Source organism: Poecilia mexicana, unplaced genomic scaffold, assembly GCF_051168715.1.
Source record: "Poecilia mexicana isolate PSO_F unplaced genomic scaffold, ASM5116871v1 scaffold_5, whole genome shotgun sequence".
Lineage (NCBI taxonomy): Eukaryota > Metazoa > Chordata > Actinopteri > Cyprinodontiformes > Poeciliidae > Poecilia > Poecilia mexicana.
In genome coordinates this window covers 30461724-30479218 of record NW_028263374.1, presented here as the reverse complement: position 1 = coordinate 30479218, position 17495 = coordinate 30461724, and the positions used below count along the sequence as shown (strand labels likewise).

The 17495-nt window shown below is 47.9% G+C and overlaps 1 protein-coding gene across 1 annotated transcript in view; it reads right to left on the bottom strand.

Moving 5' to 3' along the window:
* The window catches only part of dag1 (dystroglycan 1), a 35274-nt gene extending 18364 nt beyond the window's left edge, over nucleotides 1-16910 (bottom strand). The window contains exon 1 of the mRNA XM_015006866.2: nucleotides 16268-16910. The gene's annotated coding sequence lies outside the window, so the exon portion shown is untranslated. The remainder of the gene's footprint in view (nucleotides 1-16267) is intronic.
* Nucleotides 16911-17495: the final 585 nt, after the last annotated feature.

Genomic DNA, 17495 nt, shown 5'->3' with positions numbered 1-17495 from the left:
GCACCTTATTAAAACCTTAGTGTGAATACAGACGCTTCCATTTATCTTTAATGTCTCCACTCTGGGACAATAAACTTAATTATTAATCTATTCTATGTTATTTCCTGTTGCCATAAAAATAATGCAGGTCAGATTTATGATTTCTAGTCACCATAAACTCTGATGTGACAAAACCTGAGCTGTGCTTTTCCAGGACCATCAACCTTTAATACATCAGAAAATGTTTGGGGTTTATAATCTGTGATTATGAGGCTCTGATTAAGTTTTGTCACTGTCAGAATAAATACCACAAAATACTGAAAATGTTTAGCAAATATTATAAAATGAAATAAGTAGCAACAGAACACATTGAGCCTCACTGACATCTGATAAAACTTTAACCTCTAACAGATGCTAACAGATGCTAACAGATGCTAACAGATGCTAACAGGAATCCTGGGTTCAGCTTTGTGCTGCCAGGTGATAAAAGCTAATATGTAGCAACAGGTGCTGCTGCTGCTGTAGCAAGAGTTTGATTACAGCCAGATTCTGAATCGGTTCTGAGGTGTGGATGCAGGTCAGGGTGGCGGGTTTGGACCAGGCCTGAGCAGAAACCCTGCTGAGTGGCTCCATACACGCAGCAGGAGGACGGCAGGTCCCCACGGAGTATCATGAGAGCCTGTATTAAAGCTCAACTCTTCAGTCCAGGAGTTGTTCTCGCCAGCAGAACCAGAACCAACACTGGGTTTTAACCAGAACCTGTCGGTCCTGCTGGGTCACTCTGACCTTTAAGGAGTTATTCTATGTGTCGGGTTTGTGAGTTTAATGTGAAAGAGGCTCTGCTCTATTTTTAAAAAGCAACTGCGATGCGGCCGGTCAGGGTCTCTGCTGGCGAGCGGTGCTTGGACTGGGCCAGAGGGAGCGGGTCGGGTTCAGAACACTATGTGAAAACTGCTGAGAGCATCTAAAGATAGAAAGCTGCAGATGCATTTCCTATTTGGTGTGAATGACAGGGCAGCTGCTGCCTGGCGCCGCATCAAAGCGCGACCCAGTCTGGGTCTCCGCATACCAACAGCCACACAACATCGACCCAAATAATAATTACAGCCATGTGACCCGGATTAATCACCACTTCTGTCACAAACACAGAAACAGCCAGCAGTCCGTCCAGGTGTCATCAGGGTCGGAGCCGCTCCAGCTCCCAGAATGCCCTGCGTGTCGGGAGGCGCAGCCCCACGAAACGACAGACTGCAACAAAAACCATTAATCTGAACACAGGAGCAAGAACCGGACCGGACCTGAGAGAACGTTCTGGAGAAATGTTCATGAAAAGCGTTTCAGGTGAAGGACGAGCGGCTGCCGTCTGATCAAACTTTGATCCAGCAGCATTTCAAACAGAAATAATCGGATCATCTTTACTGTTTAAACCAGGCTGCAGCGAAAGAGAAACCTGATGAAAACGCTCCCTGTTCTGGATCACCGTCCGACCCGGAGGATCCTACAAGTGGAAACCTGGAGTCCAAACAGAACCAACATCAACCCGGAAGCAGAACCTCTGACTCACTGTCTGGATGTGAGCTTACAGGAAGTAACCCAGTCTGGCAGAACCACAGACATGTTCTGGCCTGAACTCATCCAGTTCAACATTTCCGTCCATGAAGGCCGTTTTCAGAGATTCTGGCTCCAACGTAAAAAACGTAGAAAAGTTTCGGCGCTGATGGGTTCGAACAGCCTCAAAGCCAAACTCAAAAATCTGAACCACAAGTTTGACTATCGCGTTTTTAAAGGTTCAGCTGTGAGACTGGTGTGAGTGCATGTTAAAGAACATTTCTGGTTAATCTCACATATAATCAATACTAATCTCATATAATCAATAATCGTTCTGGCAGCGATCGGCTCGGTGTCCGCACTGAAACCTGAAGAACAGAAAGATCCTTCACCGTCACATGGTGGAGAAACACTGGAGCAACAGCAGCAAAGACCTGAGGACAGAATTCAGATCATCATTCTGCACAGAAAAACCTCAAAGTTATTAAAATCCCGCAGAACAAAACAAATTGGTGAAAGTCTGCACAGAGTCGTAATGACCGAACCCTTAAGGAGTCATTTAGAACCCGATTTGGGTTTAGTTAGTCCTTCAGAAAACCCGAAACGGCTCAGCATGTCGGAACTTTACCTGGAAGGAAGTTTTAATCCCAGCAGGAGGTTCTGCTTCTGATCCTCATCAAAATAAACCAACAAAGAAGCAAAGAGACGTCAGCGCGTCTCAGACATGAGCGGTGGATGGCTGAGATGAGAACCGGGCCCCAGCGGAGCCCGTTTCAGACAAACTGGATCCAGAAGGTGTGAAAGTTCCTGTCTGAACCTGAACTGGAATCTGCAGCTGGAATTTCCCCCAGCAGCCAATGAAACGCAGCGAAAACCACTCAGGGGCCAATTATAGTGACAGCGTCCCCACATGGGGGCCAATCGGACGGGCATCAGAACCGGGCCGGTCCTCACCGCAGTCGCAGCTGACGCCTCTATTAATGGACTGCTGGCCGCCAGCAGAGAGCGACGCGTTTCCTCTGGAGGGAAGCAGGATTACACCGTTTACCTTTACAATGAGATTTAGATGTTCAGCACTCAGATTAGACACGGTGGCGGTGTTCAGCGTAAACAGATTACTGCTGCGGTTGGAGGGAAGAAGTCCGGATTGTTCCGAGTCTTTGTGTCGGGTCCGACCTCGTTATCGGATCCTTATGGAGGGATTTTCAAAGCTGTGACCTCTGAGCAAACAATCTGCGCTCCTCCAAAAATCCTTCAACTGAATTCAGATTAATCTGCGCTCCCGCTCTTAATTACTCCTGTAATTAGCTCGGCTGCAGTTGGAACAGGACGGCGAGCCGCACAATGATCCGCTGCCAGAAAAGCAATCAATCACCGAGCAAATCCACCGTCTAGTCCAAGGCCGAGCCGCCGCTAGCTGCCGCTACGCCGGGCCATATGTGTGAACATAAGGTGGCAGGCAGAGCCAGCGCCATGCCGACACTGAAACTCTTCCAATGAATTAAAAAGCATGTTGAGCGGAGGAGGAAGTCCAACTGGGCTTTGTTTCAGCAGCCAGCCGCGTTTCCCGAACCTAAAGACAGGATTACTGCAGAACATTTAAACCAGGTTTCAGATGAAAGCAGCAGTGAGTCAGAGCCCTTCCTGCAGCAAAGTAGGTCAAACATGGAGGAACCAGGATTTACTGGACTTTACAGGACAAAACACGGAGATGCATGAAAAGAGGCGATTAGGATTTAAAGGATGAACAAAGAGAAAACTCAGGCTGACAGATCAATGTTTACGATTCCTGAATCACCAACTTCACAGCAATGACTGCTCCAAAACTGAAACTCGCGTTTTATTATATTGATGTTATTGACAGAGTTTATCATCAACTGAAAATTAAAAATCTGATCAGAGACGATTTTCCCCAATCAGAAATAACTGATAATCCAGGAGAGAGTGGACAGGACAGAGGCTGCGTCATGCTGTGGGCCTGCCTGTGAAGACAGCACTAGTGGAGCAACATCCATGCAGAGACATCATGATCAGAGTCCAGAACCCCGGCTGAGGAACGGGAGGGAACCGCTGATGGGCCGGATCCGGACTGTCGGACTCTCCAGACGTGTCTTCATGGCGACGCCGGCAGAGAGACGGTTTGGAGAAACTGGACCAAAACAACGTGAGAAAACTGAACTGAAAATGGTTTTCCATCAAAACATCCGACTTCCTGACAGGTTTCAGATGGAAACTAGAAACTTTATGGGATCTGGAGCTCAGATGAGTTCTGATCCGAGAGGTGGGAGTCACTTCAACAGAACCTTCAGAAACAACAACATCTGCAGATCCAGCTGACCGGAACATCTGCAGGCGGCCGTTTCCGGCCGCTCCTCCGCAGCCTGCTGGAAGCAGGGCGAGTTCAGGAACGTCGGGACAGCAGGAACTCCAGAGGTGAAGCTCTGTCGGGTCACGCCTCGATGAAAACATGAAGCCCGGCGGGAAGCGGATCGGTGGCAGGAGGCGGAGCGGCGTCCGACCTCCCGCTTCCATAAACACGGAGCAGGACGGATGACAGCTCCGGAGTTACACAAGCAGACGACCTGCGGCGCCTGGAACGCCTCATCTCCACAAACAAGATCTCTATCTGTGGAATCATCCTGAGTGGAAAACAGGCCCCACCGAGCGCCAGACATCCGGACTGAACCGGCACATCAGCCCAGCCCTAACCCGACCTTCACCGAGGTCGGGGCGTCCCGCCATCCAGCGGTCTGAAAACATCATCGGGATGGACTCAGGAGCCCCGGCCCCTCGGGCCCCTCGGCGCTCAGCAGCTTCTCCTAAATGAGGATTTAATTTGAGGCGAGGCCCAAAACAAATAAACAGCCGTAAGAAGGAAAGCAGCAGGAGGGAATCATGGGAATTATGGTTCTGCTGCAAACGCAGCCAAACATGCGTCCACTTTGATCAGAGCTTTTCAGTGTGTGTGTGTGTGTGTGTGTGTGTGTGTGTGTGTGTGTGACAGAGAGGATGCTAACAGCTCATAAGGGGAAATGTTGAGACTCTTTTCATTATAACGATGCAACTGCTGCAGAAATGAAACATGAAGGCGTCCCACAGGGAGGGCCGAGACATAATTACTGCTGAAGAACCTCTGATTACATTCTGAGCTTCTCCCTCAGTCCAATCCACACCGGCTAAATCTGCAGAGATCAGTCGACAGCAGAACGTCCAAACAGCTCATCTGACACTTTACTGAACCTCCAAAACCAGAACCAAACAGTCAACGACTCTGCAGGCATGGGCTCACCTGGAGGCTCCTGGTGAAATCCAGGTGAAATCCAGGTGAAATCCTGGAAACTAAAGTTTCTGTTATAAAACGGTGAAGCAGCAGCATTCACACCGGTCCTGTTCAGTCCGCTTTCACCCGACTCCAGTCCGTCTGCCTATAAACTCTGGTTGGTTTGAATGTGAAGGCCAAGCAGACCGGAAACCACTCCACCAGCAGGAAGTGGACTACAGCACAGGGCATTCTGGGTAAATCCAACCAAAGCTAACGTGCTAGCCTAGCACTAGCAGCAGAAATGGCTCCTGGTCTTTAGCCTAAAGAGAAATCCTCCAACCGCTAAAATCTGACGCCTCCATCTTGTTTCCATCTGGTGAAGAAGGAAGTTGCTCTCAGTGTCTTCAGAGGTTTTTGTGTCGTTTCCTTCAGTGGTTCTTGGTGCAGCGCCCCCACAGGCCAGGAGGGGAACAGGCTGGTTTGACTCAGAACCACAGCAGCTGGAGGTGGAGCAGATGTTCTGGTTCCAGTAGAACCGGGTCGACCGGACCACTAGGAGGGAAACATCCTGAGAATCTGCTGCCCCTCCCCTACCTGCTGCTGGATGTTAGATAAAAAGATTTCTTAAAGTAAAAACTAAAAGTAGGATCATTACTAAGGCTGGACATTATATGCAGCCAAATGACTGAAACAAACTAGAAGAGCAGATCGTTCCTCCCGCTTTAACGATGTCTGTCTGCTCTTTTTAATCTCAGCTTCATCTTTAATAAATAACGACAGCATGTAGTAACAGATTATTCTAAATTAAAATCTTACTCTCTAACTTTCTGTTTCATGTGAAAGTTCAGAAAAGATGCTTAGTTTTCTGAATCTCAGCTTGTTCCTCCTGAAGCCATCCCAGGCGTAACCATGGCAACGTGACCACAAAGCCAGCAAAATGAAACTAATGTTATTAAAATGTTTGACATGTCTGCCGTTCAGGGTGGAAAAAGCTTTTAGTCTGGATCACTTTCCTTCACAGAACCTGATCATGGGTCGGTTCTGAAAACGAGTTTAAAGGGATTACAGCCTCGATCCACTGGACATGAATATTCTCAGCTCCTCAGAACATTAATAACTCAAATGATGAACAAGAAAGTCAGTCAGAGTAAAAACCCAGTCCGATGTGAACTGACCAGACGGAACCTGGGCTGGAACCAGAACCAGAACCGCCGAGCGAACCGTTGTTCACATTTAAACTGATTCAGCCTGAAGAGCTTCAGGAGAACAAAAGGCAGCAAAAGAGATTTAAAGGTTCCTGGATTAGTTTCTATTATTCTGGAACAAAAAGTATGAGCAGCTTAGCGTGTGTGTGTGTGTGTGTGTTTGTTTGTAATACCTTGTGGGGATGATTTTCCTGACATATGCTACGTTGTGGGGACCAGGCTCAGGTCCCCACGAGGGGAAACCCTGTTTTTGGGTCAGGGGTCAGAGTTAGGGCTAAGGTATGAATTGAGTTTTGGTTGGTTAGGGTTAGGGTTAGGTATGTGATGGTTAGGGTTAGGAAAAGGGTAAAGGTCAGGTTTAGGCTGTAGAAATGAATGGAAGTCAATGGAAAGTCCCCACAAAGATAGCAAAACAAACGTGTGTGTGTGTGTGTGTGTGTGTGTGTGTGTGTGTGTGTGTGTGTGTGTGTGGTCAAACCGGACCACCAGCTCAGACATGATGGACCCTGACAGGTGGCAGCAGCAGGTCACGTGTGTTTAGATGTGTGTGAGCGACAGCTGCTTCCAGCTGCTGCTGACTGAAAGTGACAGCTGGGAAACAACACACACACACACACACACACACACACACACACACAGAAAAACACACACACACACACACACACACACACTCCCCCAGTTTGACCTGTAACTTTTCTCACAGCTGTTTTTATTTTCTTCACCTTCCTGTTGGAAACTTTAACTGGATCTTCACAGTGATTCTATTTTTGTTTTTATGATTTTCATTTTGTTCATGTCCAGATTTTCCACATATTCAAGTTTTTGTCAGATTTGATCTTTTGGAGACTAAAAACATTGGAATCGTTTGGTTCAGCCGGCGGTGAAAACATTGGCTGAGCTTCGTAAAGGGACAGCGACCGTCCTAAACGCAGCAGTCCTGTGAGGCGCTGATGTTGTAAATATTGGTTTCCATGGCGACGGCTCAGGGTTTTGGTTCAAACGGACTGCAGCGGCTCTGCGCTCCACGCCAGACAGAAATATCCTCAGAGGTCAAACGCGTTCGGTGAAAGGCGTTTCATTTCTCATCATCTGCACGGCGGACCGGGTTTGGGTTTTTATTTTTACTCTGTGACTCATTCAGACAGAGGAGGCGTGCGGGTGGGAGCCTCCAACCGGCCGTCCCGTTTTAGAACCACAACTTTGACTCACTGGCACAGATTCATCCACAGCGTCTCACTCAACTATTATCCTCCTAATATTCGTCTCATCTCACACAGAATGCTGCAAATCCTGATTCTGTAAAATATTATTATTGAACATGATAAGCATCAGCCAGCTAACAGGACCAGAGATGGAAAGGATCTATTTGGTGTTAATTTCATATATTTACATGGAAATGCTAATGCATTATGGCCCATTTTTAAAAATGAGCTCAAATTAGAAAAATGATTCATGGTTGTTGTAAAACCATAAAAGTGATATTTCTGTCCTCTACTGACATGCAGAGAGGACAAAATGCTAATAAACATCCAATATGAATAACCTGACCAGTCAGGACAAACCGGTCCGACCTGGCTCTGCTGTCAGAAACCGAGATGCTCTGGAACACTGTGCCTCCAAACAGATGTGTGTGTGTGTGTGTGTGTGTGTGTGTGTGTGTGTGTTGGCTCTGCAGTGATGGGCATCTCATCCCATCCTCCCTGCTGATGCAGGTCATCAATTCTCATCTCACCTGCCCGCCTCTCTGAGCACAGGGAGAAATACCAGAGCAGAACCAACCAATCAGCTGCAGACACACCTTCAGCAGCGATCTGCTACTGCGTTACACACACGCACACACACTTTCTCTGGATCGTTTCTGTTATTCCGTCCTGACTGGGATGGTGTCATCCAGAACCTGGCTGGTCGGGACTTTTTTAGACCCGGTTCGTCAGTAAATCTTCCCGATCTGACCTCTGACCTGAGGGCAGTAGCTGTGTTCCTGACCTGGAAACAAACTTCAGTTAGTCATTTATTAATGAAGTCAGAACCACAGAGTGTTTCAAAAAGATGTTAATCATGAAGTTATAAAATTAGAAATAACCTCTCCAAATCTAACTAGCAATTTATTATCCAATTAATCATCAGAATAAGTCGTTAGTGCAGCTCTACCTGCCATTTTTAATAGTTCAAACACCAAATGTAGCTCAATATTCATTCAGCTGTCCCAGCGCTGCAACAGAAGCTAACTGCTACGATCTTCCACATCTCCAGCCAATCAGCAGTAAAGAAAACGAGCAACGCGCTTCGATTGGCTGCTTGCAAACAGCAACCAATAGCGAGTCAGGGAGCAACGCTCTGAGCCATTCCAGCTTCAAGCTTCAGTTTCTTTCATACTTTAGATCTGATCTATGAAAAAAATTCAGGAGTAATAAGGAGAAAAATCTGGAAATCCTGAACAAGAACAGGTAGAGGTCAACTTTAGAGTTGACCTTTGACCCCTCACAGAGATCCAAACACCTCATCATCATCCAGGTGGAGCTGAACGACAAAACCTGTGGAGGAATCATCCATGAAGGACCAACATGGCCGCCGTTCATCAGCTCCCTGCTGCTCTGTCTTGAACCAACATGGCCGCCGTTTGTCAGCTCCCTGCTCCTCTGTCTTGAACCAACATGGCCGCCGTTTGTCAGCTCCCTGCTGCTCCATCTCGATGCTCCAGGCTCTAACATCAGACTCGTTTCCTGGGTGTTGAACTGGAAACTGGCAGCTGCAGAGATCAGGATCTCTGGCGGCCCTTTGAAGCCGTTGTGTGGCTAGCAGCGGGATCTGGGCGTGCCATCTGTTTGCCTTATCGCCCTGTAAAGCTGTGCTGCATGTAACCGCCCCCACCCCGTCCTCTGGGTCGCCCTGAGCGGACGCTCCCTCCTGCTGCATCCATCCAGCCGTCGTTTCCTCCTCCATCCTCGCTGTCTCACTTTCTATTAACCCCGTCTTCTCCCAGCAGCCTCCAGCCCAATAAATCAACTCGTCACATTCACACAGCCCGGCTCCGGGATCCGGCTCCGGGTTGTCGCTGCCTCCTGCTACATGACTGACAGCTGAACGGGACGGGAATAAACGTGCTGATGAACGTGTGCACTGTTGAGGGTGATGAATACATGACATCCTGATTCTGATCACAAATCTGCAAACGGGATTGGAGCGCAGCTTTCATGAGTGTTTACTTCCTGGAGCTTTATCGGCTCTTCAACCGGAGCCGGGAGCTTCTGGAGAACCGGATCCTTGTTTCAGAGAACGTTCGATCCGCTGGACGTTGGAACAACGAGAGACTGAATCAGCTGAACGAATCAGAATCCAGATGTTGCAGCAGAAAACTGTTCATATTAATAACTCATCTTTATTTACATGATGGTGATGCAGCAAAGGATTGTGGGTGTTTACAGGAAGCAGAGAAGGTGTGTGGTCATGTTTTCATTGGAAATCTAGATAATTACGACATAATATAGAATATGGGCTGATATGGATATTAATATCAGCCCATATGTCAGAGCTGCAACAAACGATTATTTCAGTAATCAATTATCCTATTGATTATTCTGAAAATTACTCAGATAATAAAAATGTCAAATTCTGAAGATTTTTTCATTAACCACTCATCTTTTTTATGCAATATTTGAAATACAATTTTCTTAAAGTTAATTCCTTTATTAAATATACTGTGTTGCCTAAAAGTCAATATCGGCGTTTTGTAGTTTGCAGAGAACAATAAACCTGCAGCTGGAAATCCTTCAGGCTCCAAACCATGTCAGCATGGAGCTGATCTGATCATCAGGTGAATAACCAATTAATCAATAACTGATAATGACAATGAACTTATAAAAGCTCCATTAACAGTTTCAGATAATCAATATCAGGAATTTCTAGGAAAAGTTGTTTCTCTGATTTGTGTTTTTTTAACTTTGTAACTTTTTCTCCTTTTTAGCTTCTAAAACTTTTTAACCTGCAATAATCAACGGCGAAAAGCTTCTTGTTTTAAATGCCAATAATCAGTTTACAGCAGCAGATGAAACCATAACATTAAACTGGATGTGGTTTGAATCTGACCAGGGTTTCTGCTGAGGTTGAGGGACGTTCAGGGACAGTGGGAATATTCAGCTTTGCAGCAGCGCTGATCCTGGATCAGTCAGACCGCTGCTATTTTAAAAAGCTGCTGACTCGTTCACACCTGCAGCGTTTGTGCAACCTGAGGCTTCACTCCTGTTTGGGTCAACACACGCACACACACACACACACACACACACACACACACACACACACACACACACACACACACACACGGGGCGTGTGTGAAGTGGGTCGACTGTTGTTTGACTGTCAGATTTAACAAGTCGGCTCCTCTCAGCTCTCATTTCCTCGGCCGGCTGTGTTTGTTTCCCACCGAAGCTTCAGCGGCTCCCAGTTTGTCCAAGTCAACACAGGCGCACGCACGCGCGCGCGCGCGCGCACACACACACACACACACACACACACACACACACACACACACACACACACACACACACACACACACACAGTGTTATTTTAAAATGGCTGCACACTGACAGAAGATCTGCTCTGAGTTTTCTGCAGATTCATTGGTAGAAACTATTTTTCTGCTCGGCATCATCAGAACAGATTCATCTTTAACATTTTGCTGGAATTACATAAAATCCTTTTTGTGGATAATTTGGGACGTTTGGAGAATCCGTCCATGAAGAACCGGACCTTCCAGTGACACAAACATCTACAGAATGGGTTTTGATTTATTTTCCCTGCCATAAATTTAAACCTGGTTTTATGATCTTGGGGTACATTCTTCATCCAACAGGAAGTCCTTCACCAAACTGGAGGTTCTGGTTCCGGTTCTGCACCGGAGCACCAGTGTGACATTGCAGTCAGTCTCCTAGGCTGCACCCCTCCTGTCTGGTTGGGGTTGATGGTGGAGCTGGATTCCTCCACATGCGGCTCCGTTCCCATGGCAACCAGAGCAGGCGGACGCCACGGTTGGCCCGTCGCCGAGGCTCAGCCAGACGTCATGGCGACTCCTGGAGACAGTTTACGAGCCGCTCAGATGTTTACCGCTTTGTTGTCATGGAGATCCCAGGAAAATCCCACCGTCTGATTAACCAGCCGACAGAACCGACATCAGGTCCAGATCCAGCTTCCCGTCCTGCTGGGACCAGAACGGTCCCGGCCGGGTCTCCCGCTCCTGGCAGGCGGAGGGAATACCGTCATGGCTGACCAGTTAACCGTCTGGCTTGGTGTCCAGAAAGCTAGGCAGCCAGCGCAGGGCGCTAATAAAAGCAGCTAGTAATCAGCAGTTAATGTCCCTGAACTAATTACGGCCCAGAACAGCGACACCAACCCGTCCGCCGCCAGGCCCACAAGGAACACTCAGGTTTTTCTGCCTGAACGCATCACCAAACATTTTCATTTGGTTTAAATCTGGAGGAGCTTCCAGGTTCTAACAGACTTCCTGTTTCTGCTGCACCTGCAGGAAATGATGGGTAGTAAAGTTAACGCTCAACTGCGTTTCACTGAAAATGGTTTTACTGAAACGTTTCATCTGCAGAGTTTTAGTTTCTAAATGATTTCAGCAGAAGATTTTATTGGTTTTCTTCCTGCAGCGCCTGAATCGATACTTAGAGGTTCAGTGAAGCCCCGCCTGCTTCAGAAAATTCATCTATTTGTTTTTTCTTGCAAAGCACATATCAGAGATTAGGGCTAAAACAGAGACCTTGATTTTTAAAATTCGTTGAGGCTTGACTAAATGAAGTTTTGCTATTTAGTTCTGTGTTTCTGGGCTGTTAAATGCCAACTGTCTGCTCCTGGCAAAAAACTCTAAACTTTAATCAGAGAATCTGATGCGCTACGAACAAGACTTGAGACAAAGTGATGTCTGAATCATTTTGCATTTTACTGCATCAAAAGAAACGGCATTGTTTTTTACTAGCAGTTCGTCTTGTATATTTGTTTTAGTAACTTAAGTAGCGACTACAGAACAGGACAACATTTATTTGATTAACAGTCAGAATAATCGATAGATTACTAAAATAATCATTCACAGCAGCCAAATCTAAGATATTCTGAAGAAAATGCAGTTTGGGAAGCTGAAATACCTCAGAGCTAAGCTAGCTGACACGCTATTGGCTGGTTAGGAGCATCATTCATTTCCTTGCTGCTGATTGGCTGAACCCCGAAGGGCAGCGACATGGAGGACTGCAGCTGTTAGCTTCTGCGGTTTCCATGGTTTCCACTCTGCATGTTAAAGTATATTTGGTGTTTTAACTATTACAACAGACAGAGGTGTTAAGGTGGGGGTGACCTTTGACCCCTACTGACACATCCATTCCCCTGCAGCTAATATCTACTCAAGTCCAAGCAGTTCTCTGCAAATTGAGATAAAATGGCAAATTTGTGATATATTGTGAAGTTCCAGTGACATGAACTAAGCCCGTTTAGTTCGGATCCGTCCAGAACCCATCCTGTCTGCAAGATTCCTTCTGTTGGGATCAACCGATCAGATTCTGGCTCCAGGATCCGCTCTACACTGATCCAGTAAAACTGATCTGGTTCATGATCAGCTGTGATCCAACTGGTTTAAGGAATATGACGGGGATGTTCTGATCCGACCCGTCAGAGGAGAAAACAGAACCAATAGAGAACAGACCCGGGATCAGCTGATGGAGGAGAAACCGTCCAGCAGGAGGAAGGAGCTGAGAGGAGCCCAGGTTCTCCTGCTGGCTCGGATCCGAGCTCTGCGCGTTTCACTCAGTACTCACACACACAGAGACACACACAGAGACACACACACAGAGAGACAGACACATAGACACACACACAGAGAGACAGACACATAGACACACACACACACACACAGAGACACACACACACAGAGACACACACAGAGACACACACACAGAGAGACAGACACATAGACACACACACAGAGAGACAGACACATAGACACACACACACACACACAGAGACACACACACACAGAGACACACACACACACACACACACACACACAGAGACACACACATAGACACACACACACACACACACACACCACACACACACACACACACAGACACACACACAGAGAGACAGACACATAGACACACACACACACACACACACACACACAGAGAGACACACACACACACAGAGAGACACACACACACACAGAGACACACACACACACACACACACACACAGAGACACACACACACACAGAGACACACACATAGACACACACACAGAGAGACAGACACATAGACACACACACACACACACACACACACACACACACAGAGAGACACACACACACACAGAGACACACACACACACACACACACACACACACACACAGACACACACATAGACACACACACACACACACACACACAGACACACACACACACACACACACAGAGACACACACACAGACACACAGAGACACACACACAGACACACAGAGACACACACACACACACACACACATAGACACACACACACACACACACAGAGACACACACACACACAGAGACACACACACACACATAGACACACACACACACACACACAGAGACACACACATAGACACACACACACACAGAGACACACACACACACATAGACACACACACACAGAGACACACACATAGACACACACACACACACACACAGAGACACACACACAGACACACACACAGACACACATAGACACACACACACAGACACACAGAGACACACACACAGACACACAGAGACACACACACACACACACACATAGACACACACACAGACACACAGAGACACACACACACACACACACATAGACACACACACAGACACACAGAGACACACACACACACACACACATAGACACACACACAGACACACAGAGACACACACACACAGACACACATAGACACACACACAGACACACAGAGACACACACACACACACACACACATAGACACACACACACACACACACACACAGAGACACACACATAGACACACACACACACAGAGACACACACACACACACACACATAGACACACACACACAGAGACACACACACATAGACACACACACACACACACACACACCACAGTCCACCTCTACACAGAGATCTTTCTGTAAAAGCTAAAAAAACATGAAGAAAACGAGCAGCGAGCGGAAAAAACATCGGGTCAGAACACGAGGAGCAGATCTCTGCACCAGAACCAGAGATCCAATCAGAACCAGAACCAGAGATCCAATCAGAACCAGAACCAGAGATCCAATCAGAACCAGGCAGTTTCAGGTAAATTAATGCTGAGCTCGTTCCACCAGCTTCATATTAAGATTCGGGTCCAAACCGTCACTCAGGATCTAAAATCCAGTGATGATGTCACTTCCTCCATCAAAGCAGGCAGAACCACCCAGAAGTTCTGGAAGCTTTCTGGACCTTCTGGTTCTTCCTGAATAGAAACCAAATCCATCTGATTAAAAAGCAAACTCAACCGTCTTCATGCTTTGACTAGACCGTTTCTCCCATCTCCTCCCTGGAGGAAGATGGATCTTTAAGTTTTATCCAAAAGCTGCAGAAACAAAACGTCGTTTTTCTAATCCAGCAGATCCAACTGTCTGGAGGTCAGAAACAGCCGAAACGCGACCCAGAGCGGAACCGGTCCAAAACTGATGATCAGAACGAGCCGAGAGCATCAGAACATAGAGAGGATTTTAACCTCCAGAACTGGACTTCCTTTGGTTCTGGTCCATCAGTCCAGTTCGCTTCATATTAAAGCTTTTGGCTTTATTAGTTGTAAAAATAAAACTGATGAAGAAAGAAATCGCTGAAATTTCCAGGTACTGCTGAAGTCCTTGAATGCACCATCAGTTTGTTCTGTTGGGTTCAAACGGATCCAGGTTCTTCGTTTTCAGGTCCAGAAACCAGGACAACCGGAAAGTTAAAGTTCTGGAACATTTTCTGCTCTCCAATCAGGATTAGATTAAATATTACTGGAGCGTTTATTAATTATTGATCAATTTATTAATATTATTGGTGTCATTGGAGAAAATAATTCACTAGTTTCAAACTTCTAAAATTCTCTGGTCCAAATTATCCTGGAACGACTCCGGGGTCGGTAGAACCATGATCCGGATCGCCTCGAGGAAAAACACACACTTTTCTCTGGAGGGAGGACACACACGCACACACATACACACACACGCACACACACACACGCACACACACACACACACACACACTCAGAGCAGCAGATCAGTGATTTACGTCACCGTGTCTCTCCAGAACAGAACCGACTGTGATGAACTGAGAAAGTATTGATTCGGCTCCCAACAGAGGAAAGCGGACCTTTATTCCTCAGACAGGGGAACGGCCCTCATGGGGCCCTTATGGGGCCCAATTCCTCAGAAACAGACTCCCGTTTCATTACTTCAGGAGACTACAGGACGTGTTGGAGCGACTTCAGACTTTCAGCTGACAGTCAGGGGGTCAAACCCAAAGGTCAGCAGCTAAAACCTCCTTGGGACACCCGAGAGGCCCAGAAAGCGGCCAAGGACACGTTCAGGTCCTCCTGGGTCACATCAGGACCGAACCCCTGGCTGGACGTCCACATGTCCGGGTGTCCCTGAAGGCAGCAGGAATCGTGTCCCAGGAGGGAAACTGTCGGAGGTTTGTGGACCCTCTGTGTCCTCGCTGTCAAACGTCTCCATGGCAAAGCCAACGTGAGGGGAATCAGGACGAGGCGCGCGCCCTCCCGGTGCGCGCACGCGGCCCCTTACCGGGCCGTTATCTCTCGCGCCGGGTTCGTGAACGACAGAAAATGGAGCGAGGACCGGTGAGGTCACCGAGCCCCGCAGGCTGCGGGAGCTCCGGGTCTGCTGCCTTCAGGAGCCCAAAATAACTCCGGAAATCACAGCCCGAGAGGCCCGGGCGGCGCTGTACGTCCCGCATCTATCACGCACCTGTTCGGCGTGGAAGCGCGTGACCGCCCGGATAGTGTCACGGACAAGAGACCCTCCAAAACCGAAAAACAAAAAATTTCTACCGAAGCTGGAGCGAGTATCCACGGAGCCGCGGGGCTCAGCAGGCGCTCTGCCCGGACTCCGGGCTCCGTCTGGCGGCTGCAGCAGCTCCGGGAGCCTCCGCTGCTGTGCGCAGACAGCGGAGGAAAACAGCTGAGAAAAAGAAGGGGAAAAACAAGGAAGCGAGAAAGGAAGGAAGGGAGACTGACCGTGAAATTCCTCCCCGGATAAGCCCTCCTGTCCCCCGCGGTGGCGGCGCTCCGTGTGCGGCTCCGGCGGACAGATATAGCTCTGTGCTCGGTGTCAGATCTCCTCGGTCCCTCCTCCTCCTCCTCCTGACAGGCTGCTCCAAAGTTAGCAGCAGCAGCGCTCCTCAATCAATCCAGAGGTCTCCGAACCAGCACCGGGACCAGAACGCGAACAAAGCAGCAGAATCTTCCTCAGGAACTAGAGGGAGGGGATCAGCTGGATGTTCCGGAATCTCATGAAAAACGGCGTTTTTCCTGAAACCAGCTGAAGGACAGCGGATATCGGAGCTCAGCAGCCTCCACGGCAGCCAGAGTCCCGATCCCCGGCGGAGCTCCACGCAAATGTCCGCTGCTTTCCACCCGGAGGAGAAGGAGGAGGAGGAGGAGGGCAGAGCCCAGCATTTTCTCAATGACTCCTCCCACAGGCTGCTGCCTCCTCCTCTTCACCCACTGAATGTGTTCTGCTTCTCCTCTGGACGGTTCCGAACCGCTTCCCTCCAGCAGAACCCGCCTGGTTCCGACATCCCAGTTAGAAATCGGGTTTTTCTGAGAATCTGCCAGAACTTTTTAGCTCCTCCCACTGCCTCTTCTTCAGACCCGCAGCAGTTTCATACTTTATGCCCCTCTACATTTTAGCAGCGCTTCAAATAAAGCTTAATTGGATATAAAACCTCTGCTGATGAATTCATAAAATCAGCTTCAGCAGCAGTTTCTCTGCCACAGAGTTCCCATTCACAGAGAGCAGCCTCGGTTTCCCCGCCGTCATCATCAGGTCCTGAGCAGCTGAATCCCACCTCAAAGGATCGACATGTTAAATATTACATCGAGCCAAAGAACGACCACAGACTGATCATTTAAACCGACAAGGCTGTTAGAAAGGACTGGAGGAGAAAAGCTGTCTGATCTCTGAAGCTTCAAAAAGCTTCATCTGGATGAAAACTTATGGACCAGATGGGACAGAAGAGATGTTCGACCGGTCCGGTTCTTCTCACAACCTCTGAATCATTTCTATTTTGTTCTTGGTAAAAGACTACAAACCATTTCTTCCGCTAGCGCTAGACTAGCATGCCTGTTTCAGTTACCCAGAATGCCCTGCGCTGTAATCCACTTCCTGCTTTTGAATGCATAATCAAACTCTGGTCCTCCAAACCTCGGTCTGGTTCAGTTTGAATGTGAAAGCCAAGCGGAC